The sequence below is a fragment of the Triticum dicoccoides genome, chromosome 7A (genome assembly GCF_002162155.2).
Source record: "Triticum dicoccoides isolate Atlit2015 ecotype Zavitan chromosome 7A, WEW_v2.0, whole genome shotgun sequence".
Classification (NCBI taxonomy): Eukaryota; Viridiplantae; Streptophyta; class Magnoliopsida; order Poales; family Poaceae; genus Triticum; species Triticum dicoccoides.
Window position 1 is genome coordinate 353,031,232 of NC_041392.1, and position 20,565 is coordinate 353,051,796.

Below are 20,565 nucleotides of genomic sequence, written 5' to 3' on the forward strand. Positions count from 1 at the left end.
TGAATAATCCCGAAATGATGGCCTCCAAAGAATCAGACTGAAAAGACTCCTGGATTGCTCCGGAAGGATGAAAATAATTCTCACAATCGAAACAATTATGAGAGTATGGCATCAAGCTAGAATCACGAATCTTTGAAAGAACGGATATGATTGCAGAGAAAACTCTTCTTCGGTCTTCAAATGTTGATGATGACGAGAAACACGACCATGAATTATTGAGATACTCCGAGGTGGCGAATAGAAAGGTTGAGCCAAAGGTGAAAAGAATTTGAGAGATCTCAGAGAAAGATAGATGACTGATGACAGATCATACTTACGTCATACTTTGAAAAGAATTTTAAAAATAACTCCGAAAAGAATTAGAAGAGTCAGGTAAGATCCTGGAAAAAGACCTGTGGGTTAGGGCCCACTCAAGAGAAACACCGTCGAAATGATTTAAAGAGATAGATTGCACCGATTGAATTAAAAGACTTGAATGAGATAACATCCTCGAAAGAGCTTGAATGAATGTAGAGTGAAAACACGAATCCTCGAGATATCTTGAGCTCTCCGGAACAATAGAATAGCGAGCGAGGAATGATTAAGAGGTGCACCGTCATGAGAAAGCATTTTAAACAAGGAAAAGGAATATGATTGACAAAGCTTGAATTGAATTCACCAGAGAAGAAAAAGAATTAAGAATGATGAACTTGAAGTTTCTGAGCATCTCCACGAGAAATCACCGGTTAAGAACATTGAAGGAAAGGAAAGAAGAAAGTTCACATGATTCAAATGAATACTTGATTAAGGTATTTGAGTCCTTGAAGAAAAAGGGTGGGAGGGCGGGAAAAACAAAGACAACTTGGGACGGATGAAACAAACACCGTTGAGAAGACTTGAGTTGATCTTGCGGATGTTGAAAAAAAAATGATCATATCCACTTGAAGAGAAAACACACCGGTTGAAAAAGGATTAACATGACAATCTTGATTATCATGAAGGATTAGTATTCACATAGAAATATGAGAATACTGCTTAGGAAAGGTATGGAAACACATTTGACATTGAAGCAACTCGAATACCACAACTAAAAACAAAACAAAGGATTGGCTTGCAGGATAAGCCGGAACAAACATATGATAGAGATTTTGTCCTAAGTTTTTGTGGTGGGGCCCACACGGGCTCGATCGTACAGCACCATCATGTACAAGGCAGTGCACATGACATACGAAGCGTCCCCGAGTCAGCATAGCCAAGGACTCTTTAAGACACCCAAGACCACTGTAAAACCAACCGTGGATAGGCGGACCACTAGACGTTGAACCCCAATTTCATATCATACATCTGTCAGAAAGATATCCTAGGAGCTACTTGAATTCCCACTTATAAACTCCCAAAACTTTCTGGTTATGCAATCAGGTGTTGGGGATATAGGGGAAGCATAATATCTCACCCAAAACTAACAAATCCTACATCCAGCTGTATCCATCCTTCAAGACATAACCAAGAAACCTTCGGCAATCATTTACCTCAACCTTTGAAAAGCATCCGTTATACGAGTTATGGCAATACTCCCGAACTCCCGCCCCACTACTAGGTGGCGTCGAGGTTATCTCACCAACAACTGCATAAAAGAGATTTTCGATGTCGGCGAAACTCAGGTATTCCAGAACTGCAACGATAAAATTGTGACGACAACAACTCGGAGCTCAACTCTCCGGGACACTCCCATAACCCCTAAATGTCAGGAGGCACCAAGAACAATGTTCTCGTCACAAAACCATCGGAACGATTCCAAGATACCCGCGTGATCCTAATTTTTTTAGTGAAATTTGAGAAGAGAAGAGTCAAAACTCTACGTCAGGATGCCTCACCAGAGCGACGAAGGGACTGAGGAGTAAAAATAATCCTACTCTCCGATATATATATATATATATATAATCCTAAATGACTCAAAACATTTTTCTAGACTCAACAACGCCAACGATTCGATCAAGCAGGGGGCTCCTAAGTCGGGGAAGGCTCTCATACCAACTTGTAACACCCACGATGCGGCTATATCTCCCACGTGTCGGAGCACGACTTAGAGGCATAACCGCATTGTAGGCATGTCGCAAGAGGGGTAATCTTTACACATCCCATGTACTGAATAAGAAAGAGGTACAGAGTTGGCTTACAATCGCCACTTCACACAATACTTGGCTATAGCATTACATCATCCAGATACAATCAAGGTAAGACTATGGAACCAAAATAAAAGAGGACTACCCCTAATGCAATAGGTCCCCGATCGCCCCAACTAGGCTCCACTACTGATGAACTGGAAATGATACAACACAAAGAACGAGATCTTCATCGAGCTCCTCCTCGAGGTCAGTTGCGTTACCTGCATGGTATCATCGGCACCAGCAAGCTGGTTTTGGAAGTAATCTGTGAGTCACGGGGACTCAGCAATCTCACACCCTCGCGATCAAGACTATTTAAGCTCATGGGTAAGGAAAAGGTATGAGGTGGAGCTACAACAAGCACTAGCATATATGGTGGCTAACTTATGCAAATGAGAGCGAGAAGAGAAAGGCAAGGCACGATCGTGAGCTAGAAGTGATCAAGAAGTGATCCAGAAACTACTTACGTTCAAGCATAACTCCAACACCGTGTTCACTTCCCGGACCCTGCCGAGAAGAGACCATCACGGCTACACACGCGGTTGATGCATTTTAATTAAGTTAAGTGTCAAGTTTTCTACAATCAGACATTAACAAATTCCCATCCGCCCATAACCGCGGGCATGGCTTTCGAAAGTTCAAAACCCTGCAGGGGTGTCCCAACTTAGCCCATCACAAGCTCTCACGGTCAACGAAGGATATTCCTTCTCCCAGGACGGCCCGATCAGACTCGGAATCCCGGTTACAAGACATTTCGACAATGGTAAAACTAAACCAGCAAAGTCGCCTGATGCGCCGACATCCTGATAGAAGCTGCACATATCTCGTTCTCAGGGCAACACTGGATGAGACATCCTACGAGTAAAACCAACCCTCAAGTTTCCCCGAGGTGGCCCCGCAGTCTACTCAGTTCGGACCAACACTTAGAGAAGCACTGGCCCGGGGGGTTAAATAAAGATGACCCTTGAGTCTGCAGAACCCAAGGGAAGGTGATAGGTTGTTAGTGCAAATGGTAAAACCAAGGTTGGGCCTTGCTGGAGGAGTTTTATTCAAAGCGAACTGTCAAGGGGTTCCCATTATAACCCGACCGCGTAAGGAACACAAAATCAAGGAACATAACACCGGTATGACGGAAACTAGGGCGGCAAGAGTGGAACAAAACACCAGGCATAAGGCCGAGCCTTCCACCCTTTACCAAGTATGTAGATGCATTAATTAAATAAGAGATATTGTGATATCCCAACATATCCATGTTCCAACATGGAACAAACTCCAATCTTCACCTGCAACTAGCAACGCTATAAGAGGGGGCTGAGCAAAGCGATAACATAGCCAAACAACGGTTTGCTAGGACAAGGTGGGTTAGAGGCTTGGCATGGCAATATGGGAGGCATGATAAAGCAAGTGATAGGTATCGCAGCATAGGCATAGCAATAGAGTGACCAACTAGCAAGCAAAGATAGAAGTGATTTCGAGGGTATGGTCATCTTGCCTGAGATCCCGCAAGGAAGAAGAATGAGTCCATGAAGAAAACAACCGGACGTAGTCGAACGGTTCCTCACCACTCCGGAACGAAACCGAAGCTAACGCGAGAAGCAACCCGGAAAGAAGCAAACAACATAATAAACAACCAACACATAATCATGGCATGATGCCCAACCCAGTATGATACATGTCCGGTTTAATGAGGGCATTGCATGGCAAAGTGCACAAGCAAAACTACAAGTTAAGTGGAACTCAATATTCAATGAGTTGCATATTGACGAAACACCACGGGACTTATTTAGTACTCTCTCGTTTATGTACCCAACAATATTAAATGTTGTTAGACATGGCAAGGGGTGAAACATATGAAAACTACCTATCTAGGCAAGTTTAAATGAGGCCGGAAATAACAAACAACAATTCTGGAAAATCCTCACGTGCATATTTTATGCTTTGGTACTGTTCTGCCCTAAACCATATTTTAGAGTTGTTAAACATGCAAAGTAAAGCCACCATGTTAAACTAGGCATTTTTCTACCCCATTTACATATAAAGATTATTAAATTTGGAGCTACGGTTATTAAGTTATGAATTAAATCATTTTAGCATGGCATATGGGCAAAATTACACAAACAACATTTTAAACATTTTAAACATGGACGGATATGACATATTATGAAACTACACAAAAATCTAAGAAAGTTTCATATATTAAGTCTTTACATATGCTGCATAGATTATGAGTTATTAAATGCATGAAGTCTAGGGGGTTCTCTGCAAAACTGGCAGACTCTGGAATAAATAGGAAATCACAGCGCGCACACAAAAAACATATGCGGCTGGATCTGGGTGTTGAGCTTCCTCACCACGGGCCAAGCCCAGGCCGTTGGAGCCAGCTGGGCCGCGGGGCTCTTGACTGGGCGTTGGAGGCTGCTGGGCCGCGGCTGGAGATCAACGCGCAGCTTAACCGAGCGAGCTCGGGGAGGCACTGAAAGTGAGCGCGGTCATCTTCTCGTGAGGAAGCAGAGCAACGGCGGCGTTGGATGGGAAGGCAGCAGCGGGGTCCGGCGAGGCAGGGGACTCCGGCGGGATGACAGGGATGGAGCGGACGTGCGGATCCGGCCCTGGGGAGCCGATCTGACTAGAGGCGAGGCGTGGAGCGAGGCAGAGATGGAGCTTTAGGTTCAGGCGGCCATGGTGGGGACGCGACGACGTGGACCCGGCGGGGACAGGCCGGAGATGGCAGCGGGGCGACGGACGGGCGCAGGAGAATAGACCGATCTGGCGCGCAGGGTACCAGATCCGGGCTTCAAGGGAACTTTGAACGCCGGTGGAGACAGATCAGCGCGACGGCGAGCTCCTGTCCATGGCAACAGAACAGAGAGATGATTGAGAGAAAGAAACTAGAGGAATGAGAACAAGCGAGAGAGGGGTGGGCGCTCATCTTGCTAGCTGGTTCGGTCCCTGGCGACGGCGTCGGACGACGAGGCGAGGAGGAGGAGCACGGGGAGGCTCGGGGCAGGGGCTTGAGGACGGGCGTGCTGCGGGAGGAGGAGGCCGGGAATGATCCTCCTGCTCGAACTGGAGGCGGGCGCGAGGATGGTTCGAATGGAGGAGGTGGTGGCTGCTGGCTGGATGGAGCCGATGGTGGTAGGGGGAGCGCTGGTTGGCCCGGCACTGAAAACGAGGTGGAGCGGCGGTTGCTGCGGGAGGAGATCCCGAGAAGGGAGGCGACCTGGTGGATCTAGTGGCGGCGGCGCGATAGGACAAGGGGGAGGATTTCTAGGGTTGCTGCCTAGGGGATTGGTCTATATATATAAAGCAAGTTGATTTGTGATAGTGGCATTTGGTCCCTTCGATTTAAATCGGACGGTCAGGAAAAATAGGCTAGGGAGTCCAAATAAGAAAACTGTTATATTTTGTAGATGTTTTGGGATGTTCCGTACCCAACGGTGATGACTATCCGGGTCGGGTTCCGGACAGTTTCGGACACGCACGCGAAGGGGTTTGTGCACTGAGCAAAGAGGGGTTTTCGGACCGTGCGATCACATCGGACGGCTCCGGATGCGAAGAGGGATAGGCATGAGCCTAGGTGGACTGTGGAGAGCGGGTTGGCCTGAGAGAAGAGGGGAGAGATGCAGCCCGGCACAGTTTCCGGAGACCGAAAATGTCCGACGAAAATACCGGCTATACTGTCGCTATAGTTATCCGTTGGGGCGTCAAACGGACACCGAATGCGATGAAACTTGGCAGGCGGCCTACCTACACTATAATAAGACCGCACGCCAACTTTCAACCCATTCCGACAACATTTTCTGGCCACTTATAAAATAATATTTCGGACTTGCCGCGGGCGCGTGTGTAGCGACCAGACCTCAAACGGTCCAATCTCTGTGCTCCGGTGTCATCCCTGGATCAGTAATGCTGACACCACTCAATACTTGAAGGATTTATAATAGAGTAGCAATCACACACTTATTACATCGAGTGTCTCAAAAGAGAACTTATTACAATAAATATGGCTTAAGGCCATCTAATAATGATAACAGCGGAAGGCTTGGAAGATAAGTGAGTCCATCAACTCCAACGGCATCACTGAGTATAGAACCACAACCTAAAAGCACCTTACTCGTTGTCTGAAAAGTTTGTAACATGAACGTTGCAGCCCGAAACGGGTCAGCACATGGAATATGCTGGCAATGTAACACATAGAGGGCAATGAAAGGGTAAAACTATACTACATGTATATTTGGCTGGTGGAAAGCTCTATTGTTACAGTTTTGCGTAAAGCCAATTTTTCCCTACTGCAAAGGAATACATTCTAATTAACTATCATGGTGGTTGTTGAACATTGAGAATGGTTGACAGCATTCTCAATCCCAATTAAGTAACATCATTAAAACCCAACAAAATTAATTAGAGTAACATGATGAGATTCACATGATAATCCAAGTACTAGATACTCGAGATGTCCATAACCAGGGACACGGCTAGATGTGACCGTAGTTCAATACGATCACTATTGGTCACACGTTTTGAGTACTAAGATTTTCAAATTCAGGAAAATAATTTCTCTTGACAGCATCAAGATCCTCAAGCCATGAAACATAATGACTTGTCTCCTCGCAGTTTAGTTCAGCCCTGGGACAATGGACGGTCCTGTCTACCAAGCGTCGGACATGTTTGCTTGAATGGAAATAAGTTGTCAATAGAAATTAGTTGTCAACTATTTTTAAATAAACAATATGGAAGACATAAATATGGTTGAGAAACTCACATAATGGTAGAACTGGAGGCGTCTGCACATCAACCCAGATGTCTTCATGTAGCGTCCAGACCTCAAACAGTCTGATCTCTGTGCTTCAGTGTCATCCCTGGATCAGTAATGCTGACATGCACAGTACTTGAGGATTCATAACAGAGTATCAATCACACACTTATTACATCGAATGTCTCAAAAGAGAACAAAACAATAAATATGGCTTAAGGCCATCTAAATCGATTACAGCGGAAGGCTTGGAAGATAAAGTGAGTCCATCAACTCCAACGGCATCACTGAGTGAAAGACAACGACCTATGGCTCCTTACTCATCGTCTGAAAAGTCTGCAACATAAACGTTGCAGCCCGAAATGGGTCAGCACGTGGAATATGCTAGCAAGGTAACACAAGAGAATAATGAACAAAATAAATGCTATCACTACATGCATATTTGGCTGGTGGAGGTTGTATGGTTAATATGTTTTTGCGAAAAGCCAATTTTTTCCTACAACAAAGGAATAAATATTATTTAACTATCATGGTAGTTGTTAAACATTGAGAAGGTTCCTCCAACTCAATCCCAATTAAACATCATCATTAAACCCAATCAACTTAAATTAAGAGTGATGAGATCAATCATGATAAATCAAGGACTAGATACTCAAGATGTCCATGACTGGGGACACGGCTAACCATGATTATTTTATACACTCTGCAGAGGTTTGCACACTTTTCCCTACAAGACTCAAATACATCCATGGTCGGAGATTCGAGACACAGTCTTTCTAAAGCATTAACTCTCTACTCTAGGTAGACTATACCACCTACAACCCACTACATCTGCTAGTCTACCTCTTCAAGAGCTTCACGCAACTTACTCAACTATGCTAGAGCCCATAATAGCTTGTGGCTGCACACGGAAGTTTCTAGCATAGATAATCTTATGATCCCTTTGAGCCTGGGTGGTGGGCCGTAGGATGATCACATGGGTCCTCCGGGATATCCTAGGACAACGCTGGGTACTCCAGGTGTCCACAAGCAATCCACCCAGATGTGTATTCAAGTTGCCACCTTAAGTTGAACCATTAATTAACAAGCTCACATCTATCATGAATACTCTCAAACCCAATCCACGTCTACGAGCATAGCATAGCAAATATAAGCAACGTAGAAGTAACTCCCATAGGTTTGATAATAAACAGGTGCATAGGTACTACCTCATCTACTTCCCAAAACCCACAATTTAATCAGATCCTAATCATGCAAGTGTTTGGGGATTGAATCTAATGCAATAAAACTGGGTAGTAAAGAAGTATGATCAAAGTGTTACTTGCCTTGCTGATGATCCGCAAAACCTAGAGACTCATAGTAGCACGCTTCGCACTCTGGGTACTCTATCACAAACAAACAGGCATACAATAAGCACTCAACTAGAAGCACGGGTAAAACTCAAATAAGAAGATCTAACCAGAAAGTTAAACTTAAGAACTCCGGTTTGCAAAAACAATCAAATCGAACAAAGCAACGAAACACAAACTACGAAAGAAACAAGATCCGATCACTAATCTGAACTAAAAGTCAAATTTTCCTATTTCAAAATCTTGTTCAAGTTGGTGAAACAGAAAGAGGGCTTCGAGACGAAGATCTAGGCGCTTGAATCGTCTGATTCCGACTAACGAGCGAGAAGTTAAACTAAAACAAAAATGGGATCAGAAATCGCGATAAAAAATAATCGCGAAAAATCCGAGAAAAAGAAAAACTGACGAACAGGCTAACGAACGAACGTTCGCTATCTGTGGCTAACGGGCGAAAACCGTTCGTTAAAACGAACGTACCGACGAACATCCGCTATTTAACTGAACCAAAAAATAACCGATCTAAACCGATTTAAAATAAAAAAACCGAAACTAGGGTTTATATAAAAACCGGTCGGTTTCTAAAAAAACGGCGGCGTCTACCTCGGGTCCGGTAGGGTCCGGTGGCGGCGGCTCCGGCGGCGGGGCAAGGCGGCGCCGGCAAGGCGAGGCGGCGGTGCGGCAGCGGCGGGGCAAGGCGGCGGCGCGCTAGGGTTCGGCGGGGCGGAGCGGTGGGCTGTGGGGCTCGGCTCCTCGGGCTTTAAAGGCCGGGCGGGCGGAGTCCCGGTCGGTTACGGCCCAGAGTCGGTTTCCCTTTTTTTTAAAAATATGCCGACATGCAGAAAAAGAAAGAAAGGAATACTAAACGGACTCCAAAAATCCTAAAATAAAATTTCCCCATCCTCTAAAAATCTAACGGACAAGGTGAACATTTATTTGGGCCTAAAATGCAATTTTGAAAAACGCATATTTTTCCTAATTTCAAATAAAATAGCAATAAAACTTTGAATAAAATCCTATTTGATTTTAATATTAAATCTCCAATATTTCTTTATTTTGGGAAGTCATTTTATCCCCTCTCTTTATTTTCATAAAATAAATATATGAAGAGAAAATAATTAAAATCAAACGATCCTCTTTTCATGATTTAAGAGAACTCAAATATGAAAAATAACGAAATCCCCAACTCTCTCCGTGGATCCTTGAGTTGCGTAGAATTTCTAGGATCAAACAAAAATGCAATAAAATATGATATGCAATGATGATCTAATGCATAACATTCCAAATTGAAAATTTGGGATGTTACAAACCTACCCCCCTTAAGATGAATCTCGCCCTCGAGATTCGGGTTGGCTAGAAAATAGGTAAGGGTCATCCTTCCATAGGTCCTCCTCTCATTCCCAGGTGGCTTCATCCTCAATATGGTGGCTCCACTGAACCTTACAGAACTTGATAACCTTACTGCGTGTGACTCGGCTGGCAAAATCAAGAATCTTGACTGGTTTCTCCTCGTAGGTCAAGTCGCTATCCAACTGAATCGCTTCTAGTGGCACTGATAGAGGCTAAGGTGTCCCGATGTTTCGATGAGATGGTGGCTATCGTTTTCTGTGGGAGTCGACCTTGACGATCCGACTACGAACGTGCGAGACGTCGCGCCTTAGCAATCGCTAAACCAACTTCCGAGGGTTATTGACCACGCCGGAGCACGATCAACCTGACCACGAGGGTCTGTTTCCTGCGAGCAAACGAAGAACAAGCAAGAAACTGAGATTCCAATCGGGATATTGCGAGTATAAGATGAAAGCTTTATTGATCAAGGTGGGGTTCTGTGACGTCTTGGTCTGGTGGTTGGACACAAACAAAGTACGCGAAGTTGCAGCTATGGCGAACTTTAAATCTAAACAAAACCCAAAGTCCAAACGACGCCCTAAGGGCTGTATATATGGAGGAAGAGGGGGGAATTTCGTGGCCCTTGAGGGTGGGGTCCGAAACCAACCCTAACTCTAATTTCCCCACACATACGGACTCTAAAAATAGCCTATACTTAAGTATTTCGAAATTACATGGGCTTGGCCCATTAATAAGGTGACGCAGCACCTAGAATAGCCTAGGGACGAATATTATGAAGTGGCATCTTGTATATTTCGTCCAAGGCTTCATGCACTCCTTATGGCGGCTTCAAAGTCCTGAAATCATCACTTGTAACTCCGTTCTTGATCCCCTTGCGCATGCCATCAACTCCATGCGTGTTCTTGCTCCAATGTTTATCCTTCTCCAAGCTAGGCCCTTCATTTGTAAGCAAAACTCCAATTTAGGCAGCATCATAATCTCATGAACATTAGAATCATTACCAAGAAACGAAAGTACCTGGTAATTTAATTGGCATGCGCGAGCTCTAGTAATTGGTCCAGTATATGTAACAGTAGGGGCTGTGGGTGTAACAATGGTATTGATGTCCTCATCATCCTCCCCTTCTTGAAATGAAGTCGTCCTCGATGGAAGCGCATCTTCCTCACCCAAATAAGGCTTCAAATCTGCAATGTTAAAAGTGGGACTAACCCCAAAATCTACAGGTAGCTCAAGTTTATATGCATTATCATTTATTTTCTCTAACACCTTAAAAGGACCATCAGCACGTGGCATTAGCTTTGATTTGCGCAGATTAGGAAATCTATCTTTACGCAAACGTAACCAAACAAGATCTCCAGGCGCAAACACAACATGTTTTCTACCCTTATCTCCAGCAAGTTTATATTTAGCATTCATACGCTCAATGTTTTCCTTAGTTAACTCATGCATTTTTAAAATCAATTCAGAACGTTCTTTAGCATCAAAATTAACCTTCTCTGAAGATGGAAGAGGCAACAAATCAATAGGTGCACGAGGTAGGAAACCATACACAATTTCAAAAGGGCACATCTTAGTAGTAGAATGCAATGAATGATTATAAGCAAATTCAATATGAGGCAAGAATTCTTCCCACATTTTCTTGTTATTCTTCAAAACAGCCCTAAGCATAGTAGACAATGTTCTATTGACTACTTCAGTTTGTCCATCAGTTTGGGGGTGACAAGTAGTACTAAAAATCAGCTTAGTCCCCAACTTAGCCCATAAACATCTCCAAAAGTGGCTAAGAAATTTAGTTTCACGATCTGAAACAATAGTATTTGGCACACCATGTAAGCGAATAATTTCACGAAAGAACAAATCAGCAACATTAACAGCATCATCGCTTTTACGACATGGTATAAAGTGTGCCATTTTCGAGAACCTATCCACGACAACAAATATGCTATCCCTCCCCTTCTTTGTTCGAGGTAAACCTAAAACAAAGTCCATAGATATATCCTCCCAAGTAACACTAGGTACAGGCAAAGGCATATATAAACCATGAGGATTGAGTCGTGACTTAGCTCTTTGACATGTAGTGCAGCGAGCAACAAAAGTCTCAACATCCTGTCTCATCTTTGGCCAAAAGAAATGTGTAGCAAGTATATCCTCCGTCTTCTTGACGCCAAAGTGTCCCATTAATCCTCCTCCATGCGCCTCCTGCAACAACAAAAGACGAACGTAGCTAGCTGGTATGCATAGCTTGTTAGCACGAAACACAAATCCATCGTTAAGAACGAACTTGTTCCAAGTTCTCCCTTCCTTACAATTTTGCAATACATCTTTAAATTCAGCATCATGAACATATTGATCTTTGATGGTCTCCAAACCAAATATTTTAAAGTCAAGTTGTGAAAGCATAGTATAACGACGAGACAAGGCATCAGCAATAACATTTTCTTTACCCTTCTTGTGTTTAATGACATAAGGGAAAGTCTCAATGAATTCAACCCATTTAGCATGTCTACGGTTCAGTTTTGCTTGACTTTTAATGTGTTTCAAAGATTCATGATCAGAATGTATAACAAATTCCTTGGGCCATAAATAATGTTGCCATGTTTCTAAGGTCCGAACAAGAGCATATAATTCTTTATCATAAGTAGAATAGTTCAGACTAGGCCCACTCAATTTTTCAGAAAAGTATGCAACAGGTTTTCCATCTTGTAATAACACACCTCCTAATCCAATTCCACTAGCATCACATTCAAGCTCAAAAGTCTTATTGAAATTAGGAAGTTGGAGTAAAGGAGCATGTGTCAACTTATCTTTCAATACCATGAAGGCTTCTTCCTGTGCGGTACCCCAAACAAAAGGCACATCCTTCTTTGTAAGCTCGTTGAGAGGTGCAGCAATGGTGCTGAAATCTCTCACAAAACGCCTATAGAAACCAGCGAGGCCAAGGAAACTCCTCACTTGTGTGACCGCTTTGGGCTGCAGCCAACTCTCAATAGCTTCAATCTTGGCTTTATCAACTTCAATTCCCTATGGAGTAACAACATAGCCAAGAAAAGATACTCGGTCGGTGCAAAAGGTGAACTTTCCAAGGTTTCCAAACAAACGTGCATCACGTAGAGCAATAAAAACAGCACGTAAATGTTCCAAATGTTCCTCCAAAGATTTGCTATAAATCAATATGTCATCAAAGTAAACTACCACAAATCGTCCAATGAAAGCATGTAAAACTTCGTTCATTAACCTCATGAAAGTACTAGGTGCATTAGTTAACCCAAAAGGCATGACTAACCACTCATATAATCCAAACTTAGTTTTAAATGTTGTTTTCCATTCATCACCCAATTTCATACGAATTTGATGGTATCCACTACGCAAATCAACTTTGGAGAATATTGTAGAGCCACTCAATTCATCAAGCATATCATCTAGCCTAGGAATAGGATGACGATAACGAATAGTAATATTATTAACGCCTCTACAATCAACGCACATACGCGACGTACCATCCTTCTTCGGCACTAAAATGATAGGAACAGCACAAGGACTAAGGGATTCGCGTATATAACCTTTGTCGAGCAGTTCTTGTACTTGACGCATAATCTCCTTCGTCTCCTCTGGATTGGTACGGTATGGTGCACGGTTGGGTAGCGAAGCACCAGGAATTAAGTCAATTTGATGCTCAATCCCTCGAATAGGTGGTAATCCCGGTGGCACATCTTGTGTAAAGACGTCAGCGAACTCCTGCAAAATGTTAGTGACAGCAGGGGGCAAAGAGGAAGGCACGTCCTCGAATGAAAATAATGCCTCTTTGCACACAAAAGCATAGCAAACAGATTTGCTAAAATCTAGCTCATCAATATCAGATTTGGTGGCAAGTAAACATGCACTTTTCAATTTAATTTTAGAAACCACAGTAGATGGTTTATTATTAGGCTTAATTTGGTGCTCAAATTCTTTTGCTGATTTTCACTCTTATTTGTCTCCTGTTTTGCTTTATTAGCTCTATTAATATCATCTTTCAAAATGGAATCAGGAGTCATAGGAAGCAAAGTAATATTTTTATCGTTATGAACAAGAGTATACTGATTGTTTCTACCATGGTGTACAGAATTTTTATCAAATTGCCATGGTCTACCAAGTAATAAGGAACATGCTTGCATAGGTACCACATCACAATCAACATAATCAGCATATGTAGATATACTAAAATGCACACGAACAGTACGTATTACCTTAACCTTGCCGCTGTTGTTGAACCATTGGATGTAGTAAGGATGTGGATGTGGTCTTGTGGTGAGAGATAGCTTCTCCACCATCTCCATGCTAGCCAAGTTATTGCAGCTCCCTCCATCTATGATCACGCGAACAGAACGTTCCTTCACAACTCCCTTTGTATGGAACAAATTATGCCTCTGATTTTGCTCAGCTTGTGTAACCTGGACACTCAAAACACGTTGAGCAACTAAACATTCATACCTGTCAGCATCTTCAGGAGCCATGTATTGCGTCTCATGATCAGAATCGTCTCCACCGTGTTCTTCACGTGTAATAAGAGCCAAAGTCTCCTCATCATAGTCACTAGCGGACTCATACCCACCATCCTCGGTAACAATCATCACACACTTAGAGCGGCATTCTCTCGCATAATGACCTCCACCCTTGCAACATCGACAAATAATATCATGTGTTTGCCATGTTGATGCCATGGATGAAGAAGAGCTCTTTGCAGGCCCAGAAGGTGTGCTCTTGGCAGATAGTGGTGATTGTGCCTGCTTTATTGTATCACGGTTGGAGGTGGCAGCCGACGGAGGCGCCGGTGTAGCAGAACGTGTGGAAGTAGATGATGCACGTGGTGTCCATGATGAAGGTCGACCTACAGAAAAGTTAGTCCGCGCTAATGCCTGTCGATCCTGCACTTCACGTTCAGCTTTACAAGCAAGATGGAATAAACGAGTGATATTAGTATACTCCTTATACTCTAGAATCGTCTGAATCTCTCTATTTAATCCACCCATAAAACGTGCAAGCATAGCTTCATTCTCCTCAACAATACCACATCTAATCATGCCAGTTTGTAATTCCTGATAATATTCTTCTACAGAATTTTTTCCCTGTCTTAAGCACTGCAATTTTTGAAGTAATTCACGTTGATAATATGGTGGAACCCAATGAGTACGCATAGCAGTTTTCAAAGCAGCCCAAGTAGCCGGAATAGGATATAATCTACAATGCTCAGACCACCAAACACATGCAAAACTAGTGAATGCACAAACAGCAGTAGGAACACGTCTCTCCTCGGGATATTGTAAACATGTAAATCGTTGTTCAGTTTCTAACTCCCAAGTAAGATATATATCAGGAACATATCTACCCTCAAATGGTGGAATATTCAATTTTAGTTTAGGGAGATGGTCATGATCTCGTACCTGAGGGTGAGCCCTACCATTGCCATTATTTGCATGTGGATGACCTGGTGGTTGCTGTGCTGGTGGTGGCACGTAGTTCTGATTTTGATCAACCTCATCCTCATAATCTCCCACATAATCATCCTCCTCCACATCAGCAGTAGGAGCCACAGAAGTATCAACAGCAGCACCAGAAGTTTGGCCCGACTGAAGAGGGACACGGCTCGCTCGGCGGAGGGCTGTTTCCCGACGTGGAGGTAGTCGATGTTGTTGTTGTTGTTGCAGAGGTGCGGCAGGAGCAACCGGTGGTGGTGGTGGAAAACGCGAAAGCAATTCAGCAAACTTGTTATCGAGCTTTATTTCAAAGGTCTTCTCCATGCCATCTATCTTCTCCATGGCCTCTTCAAATCTGTTTATCACATCTTGCACCTGTCCACTCATCATTTGTTGAAACGTATCATGAAGCTCCTTGTTCGTCAAGTTCTCCCAGTCAGTCTCGTCGGCTTGTGAACCTGGCATGGTTAGCAGCAATAGAAACACACAAGAATATGATCCTACAGACTACTAACAAGTGGTGGTGGTGGCGGGTGTCACAAATCCGTCAAGCAAATCTCAAATTCTTACCAGTTCTTACCCAGCAGCAGGCGGTGATCGGCAACCGTTGTAGTCAAAACTCTCAAAAGCTTGGATAGAGTGATTGCCAGGGAGAGTCAAACGCACGACGTAGATGTATGTGGAGCTGGGAAGGCTTATAGTATGGTAGCAGAAAGGGTCGGCAATAATCAATTCAGAGATGCAAAGTTGAATAAATGCTCAACGACGGTACTGTGCTGGTCCTAGGCTAGACCGTGCTAGAGACGCGAGCCTAGAACACTAACAAAATCATGGCGCTGCACGTAAATAAGGGAAAAGCACACTCTGGAACTCTTTTTTTTCGCTCTTTTTTTTGCGCTCCTTTTTTTTGCGCTCCTCTTTTTTTTGCGAAAAATCACTATAATGGCGAGTGTCTCAAAACTCTTCCCTCGTCAAACTGATAGGATGGGCATGGAATTTTTTTTCACTTTTTTTTCGAAAATCAGGGCAGCGACGACGAAAAAGTGCGACAAAAAATCACTATGATGGCAGGTGGCTCAAAAGACTCAGAAAAGCCTAAAAATAGGATAGGGAAAAAAATTTGCCCGTGAAAATTTTGGCCTAAAAACTGCCCGGGGGTCTCCAGACTCCTTTTTTTTTCAAGACCTACGCAGGCAAGGAAACACGAATCAGAATTTAGATTGATCTCAAGAACAAACCTAATATGAGAAGAACTCGGATTGGTGGTGGATATATGGTTGTGGTATATGGCAGCGGTGGTGGTATATGGTAGCGGTGGTGGTATATGGATACAGATTGGTGGTGGTATATGGATACGGATTGGTGGTGGTATATGGATATGGATTCAGGGCGGTGGTGGATAAGCAAAAGTGGTAGATGGGCGATGATGATGGTGCGGCGGCGGCGTGACAACTTATGACCAGAACTCGAAACTCTAAAAGACTAGACTCTAAGACCAGCAACTTGACACGACGATGCAACCGCAAATTCAACAAAGCAAAAACCCTAAAAAGATTATGCAAAGGCTCAGATTGGTTTGGATATGATGAACTAACCCTAATTTTTTTTCTGGCTTTTTCGTGGACTGTAGGTATGAAGAACAGACTCGATCTAATCTACGAAAAACTGCAAAATCTCACCGAGCAACCTGGAAATCTGATACCACTTGATAGAGGCTAAGGTGTCCCGATGTTTCAATGAGATGGTGGCTATCGTTTTCTGTGGGAGTCGACCTTGACGATCCGACTACAAACGTGCGAGACGGCGCGCCTTAGCAATCGCTAAACCAACTTCTGAGGGTTATTGACCATGCCGGAGCACGATCAACCTGACCACGAGGGTCTGTTTCCTGCGAGCAAATGAAGAACAAGCAAGAAACTGAGATTGCAATCGGGATATTGCGAATATAAGATGAAAGCTTTATTGATCAAGGTGGGGTTCTGTGACGTCTTGGTCTGGTCGTTGGACACAAACGAAGTACGCGAAGTTGCAGCTATGGCGAACTTTTAATCTAAACAAAACCCAAAGTCTAAACGACGCCTTAAGGGCTGTATATATGGAGGAAGAGGGGGGAATTTTGTGGCCCTTGATGGTGGGGTCCGAAACCAACCCTAACTCTTGTTTCCCCACACATACGGACTCTAAAAATAGCCTATACTTAAGTATTTCGAAATTACATGGACCTGGCCCATTAATAAGGTGACGCAGCACCTAGAATAGCCTATGGACGAATATTATGAAGTGGCATCTTGTATATTTCGTCCAAGGCTTCATGCACTCCTTATGGCGGCTTCAAAGTCCTGAAATCATCACTTGTAACTCCGTTCTTGATCCCCTTGCGCATGCCATCAACTCCATGCGTGTTCTTGCTCCAATGTTCATCCTTCTCCAAGCTAGGCCCTTCATTTGTAAGCAAAACAAATGTATCCAATTTAGGCAGCATCATAATCTCATGAACATTAGAATCATTACCAAGAAACGAAAGTACCTGGTAATTTAATTGGCGTGCGCGAGCTCTAGTAATTGGTCCAGTATATGTAACAGTAGGGGCTGTGGGTGTAACAATGGTATTGATGTCCTCATCAGGCACTGTATCTCTTAGAGGAATATCGGCCATCTCTGCGTGGCACTTCTTCAACTGAGAAACGTGGAACACATCGTGAACTCCTAACAATCCTTCGGGCAACTCCAACTTGTAAGCAACTTCTCCCATACGTTCCAAAACACGGTATGGTCCCACAAAACATGGTGTTAACTTTCCCTTAACTCCAAAGCGCTTCACTCCTCGGAGTGGTGATACACGAAGATACACTTTGTCTCCAACTTCGTAAACTGTCTCCTTGCGTTTAGAATCCGCATAACTCTTCTGCCTGGACTGGGCTACCTTGAGTCTATCGTGAATTAGCTTAACCTTCTCTTCAGATTCTTTAATCAAATCTGGTCCAAATAACTGACGGTCTCCAACTTCATCCCACAACAATGGTGTCCTGCACATCCTTCCGTACAATGCTTCGAAAGGGACCATCTTCAAACCGGCTTCATAGCTGTTGCTGTAAGAGAACTCTGCGTAAGGCAAGTTGTCGTCCCCACTAGATCCATAATCTAGCGCACAAGCTCTCAACATGTCCTCCAAAATCTGATTGACTCTCTCAGTCTGTCCATCTGTGTGCGGGTGAAAAGCTATACTGAACTCAAGCCTGGTTCCCAAAGTTTCATCCAACTGATTCCAAAACTTTGAGGTAAACTGGGTTCCTCTATCTGATACAATAGTCCTCTGAACTCCATGCAGACATATGGTCCTGGTCATGTAAATCTTTGCCAACTTAGCACTGGTGTAAGTGGTCTTCACTGGGATGAAATGAGCTACGTTCGTCAAACGATCGACTACAACCCATATCGAGTCATAGCCTGAACATGTCCTGGGCAATCCCGTGATAAAGTCCATGCCTAGTTTATCCCACTTCCATTCGGGTATTGGCAATGGATGTAACAATCCCGCTAGCTTCTGATGGTCTGCCTTCACTCTGTGACATACATCACAAACTGCTACATATTCCGCAGTATCCTTCTTCATCCCGGCCCACCAAAAACTATCCTTCAAATCCAGATGCATCTTGGTATTTCCTGGGTGAATCGAATACGGCGAATCGTGGGCCTCTTGCAGAATCAACTTCCTGATCTCTGGATCATTTGGCACATATACACGGTCTTCAAACCATAGCGTATAGTGCTCATCCTCACGAAATCCTTTAGCTTTTCCTTTGCTCATCCTCTCTTTTATCTGAGCAATCTCCTTGTCCGTCTTCTGAGCTTCTCTGATCTTATCCATCAAAGTAGATTGAGTCTCCAATGCTGCTACATAACCCGTCGGAACTATTTCCAAACATAGCTCACGAAGATCCTCCTCTAACTCCTTGGGTAACTCTGCGGTCATGAGTGTATTGACATGGCTCTTGCGGCTTAACGCATCGGATACTACGTTAGCCTTTCCGGGATGATAATGCAACTTCATATCATAATCCTTAATGAGCTCCAACCATCTCCTTTGTCTGGGATTCAACACCTTCTGCGTGAAGATATACTTCACACTCTTGTGATCCGTGTACACCTGACAATGGTTTCCGATGAGAAAATGTCTCCATGTCTTCAACGCATGCACTACGGCTGCTAACTCCAAATCATGGGTAGCATAATTCAACTCATGGGGTTTGAGCTATCGTGAGGCATACGAAACAAATCTTCCTTCCTACATAAGCACTGCTCCAAGTCCTCGACGAGAAGCATCGCAATATACCTGGTAATCCTTGTGTTGCTCTGGAAGAATCAACACTGGAGCTGTAACCAAGCATTTCTTCAACTCCTAAAAACTGGCCTCACATTCCTCAGTCCATTTGAACTTAGTATCATTCTTCAACAACTCCGTCATGGGCTTTGCAATCTTTGAGAAATTCTCAATGAACCTCCAGTAGTATCCTGCGAGTCCAAGAAAACTACGGATCTCTCCAACTGACATGGGGGCTTCCCAATTTGTCACAGTGACAACCTTGGTAGGGTCTACTGCTATTCCTTCTCCGGATATAACATGTCCAAGGAATCCAACTTCCTTCAACCAAAACTCACACTTGCTGAACTTGGCATATAACTGGTGTTCTCTGAGCTTCCCAAGTACCAAACGCAAATGCTCCTTATGTTCCATCTTCATTCTTTGAGTAGACCAGAATATCATCAATGAACACCACGATGAACTTATCCAAAAACTCCATAAACACCTTGTTCATCATGTTCATGAAATAGGCAGGTGCGTTAGTCAGACCAAATGACATAACGGTATACTCATATAGCACGCACCTTATGGTAAAAGCTGTCTTAGGTATATCCTGCTCTCGAATCTTCAACTGGTGGTACCCTGATCGCAAATCGAGCTTGGAAAACACCTTAGCTCCTTGCAACTGGTCAAACAAATCATTTATCATCGGTAGTGGGTACTTGTTCTTGATCGTCACCTCATTCAATCCACGATAATCAACAACCATCCTCAACGATCCATCCTTCTTCTCCACTAGAAGTACTGGTGATCCCCAAGGTGACGAGCTTGGGCCAATATAACCTTTATCTAGTAACTCCTTAATCTGCTTCTTAATTTCCTCTAAATCCTTTGCGGGCATCCTGTACGGTCTCTTAGAGATTGGCCATGTGCCTGGCAAAAGCTCGATCGAAAACTCAGTGTCTCTATCCGGTGGCATGCCTGGCAACTCCTCTGGAAATACATCTGGAAATCCTTCACCACTGGTACTTCCTCCTGTACAACTCCTGATAAGGAATTTACTTGAGTCCTGTTCGGCACATGCCGGGATACATACTTGATCCTTCTTCCTTTTGGGGTGGTAAGCAAAATCGACTTATTGGTGCAGTCAATGTTCCCTTCATACTTCGATAACCAATCCATGCCTAATATCACATCCAGTCCTTGTGACTCCAAT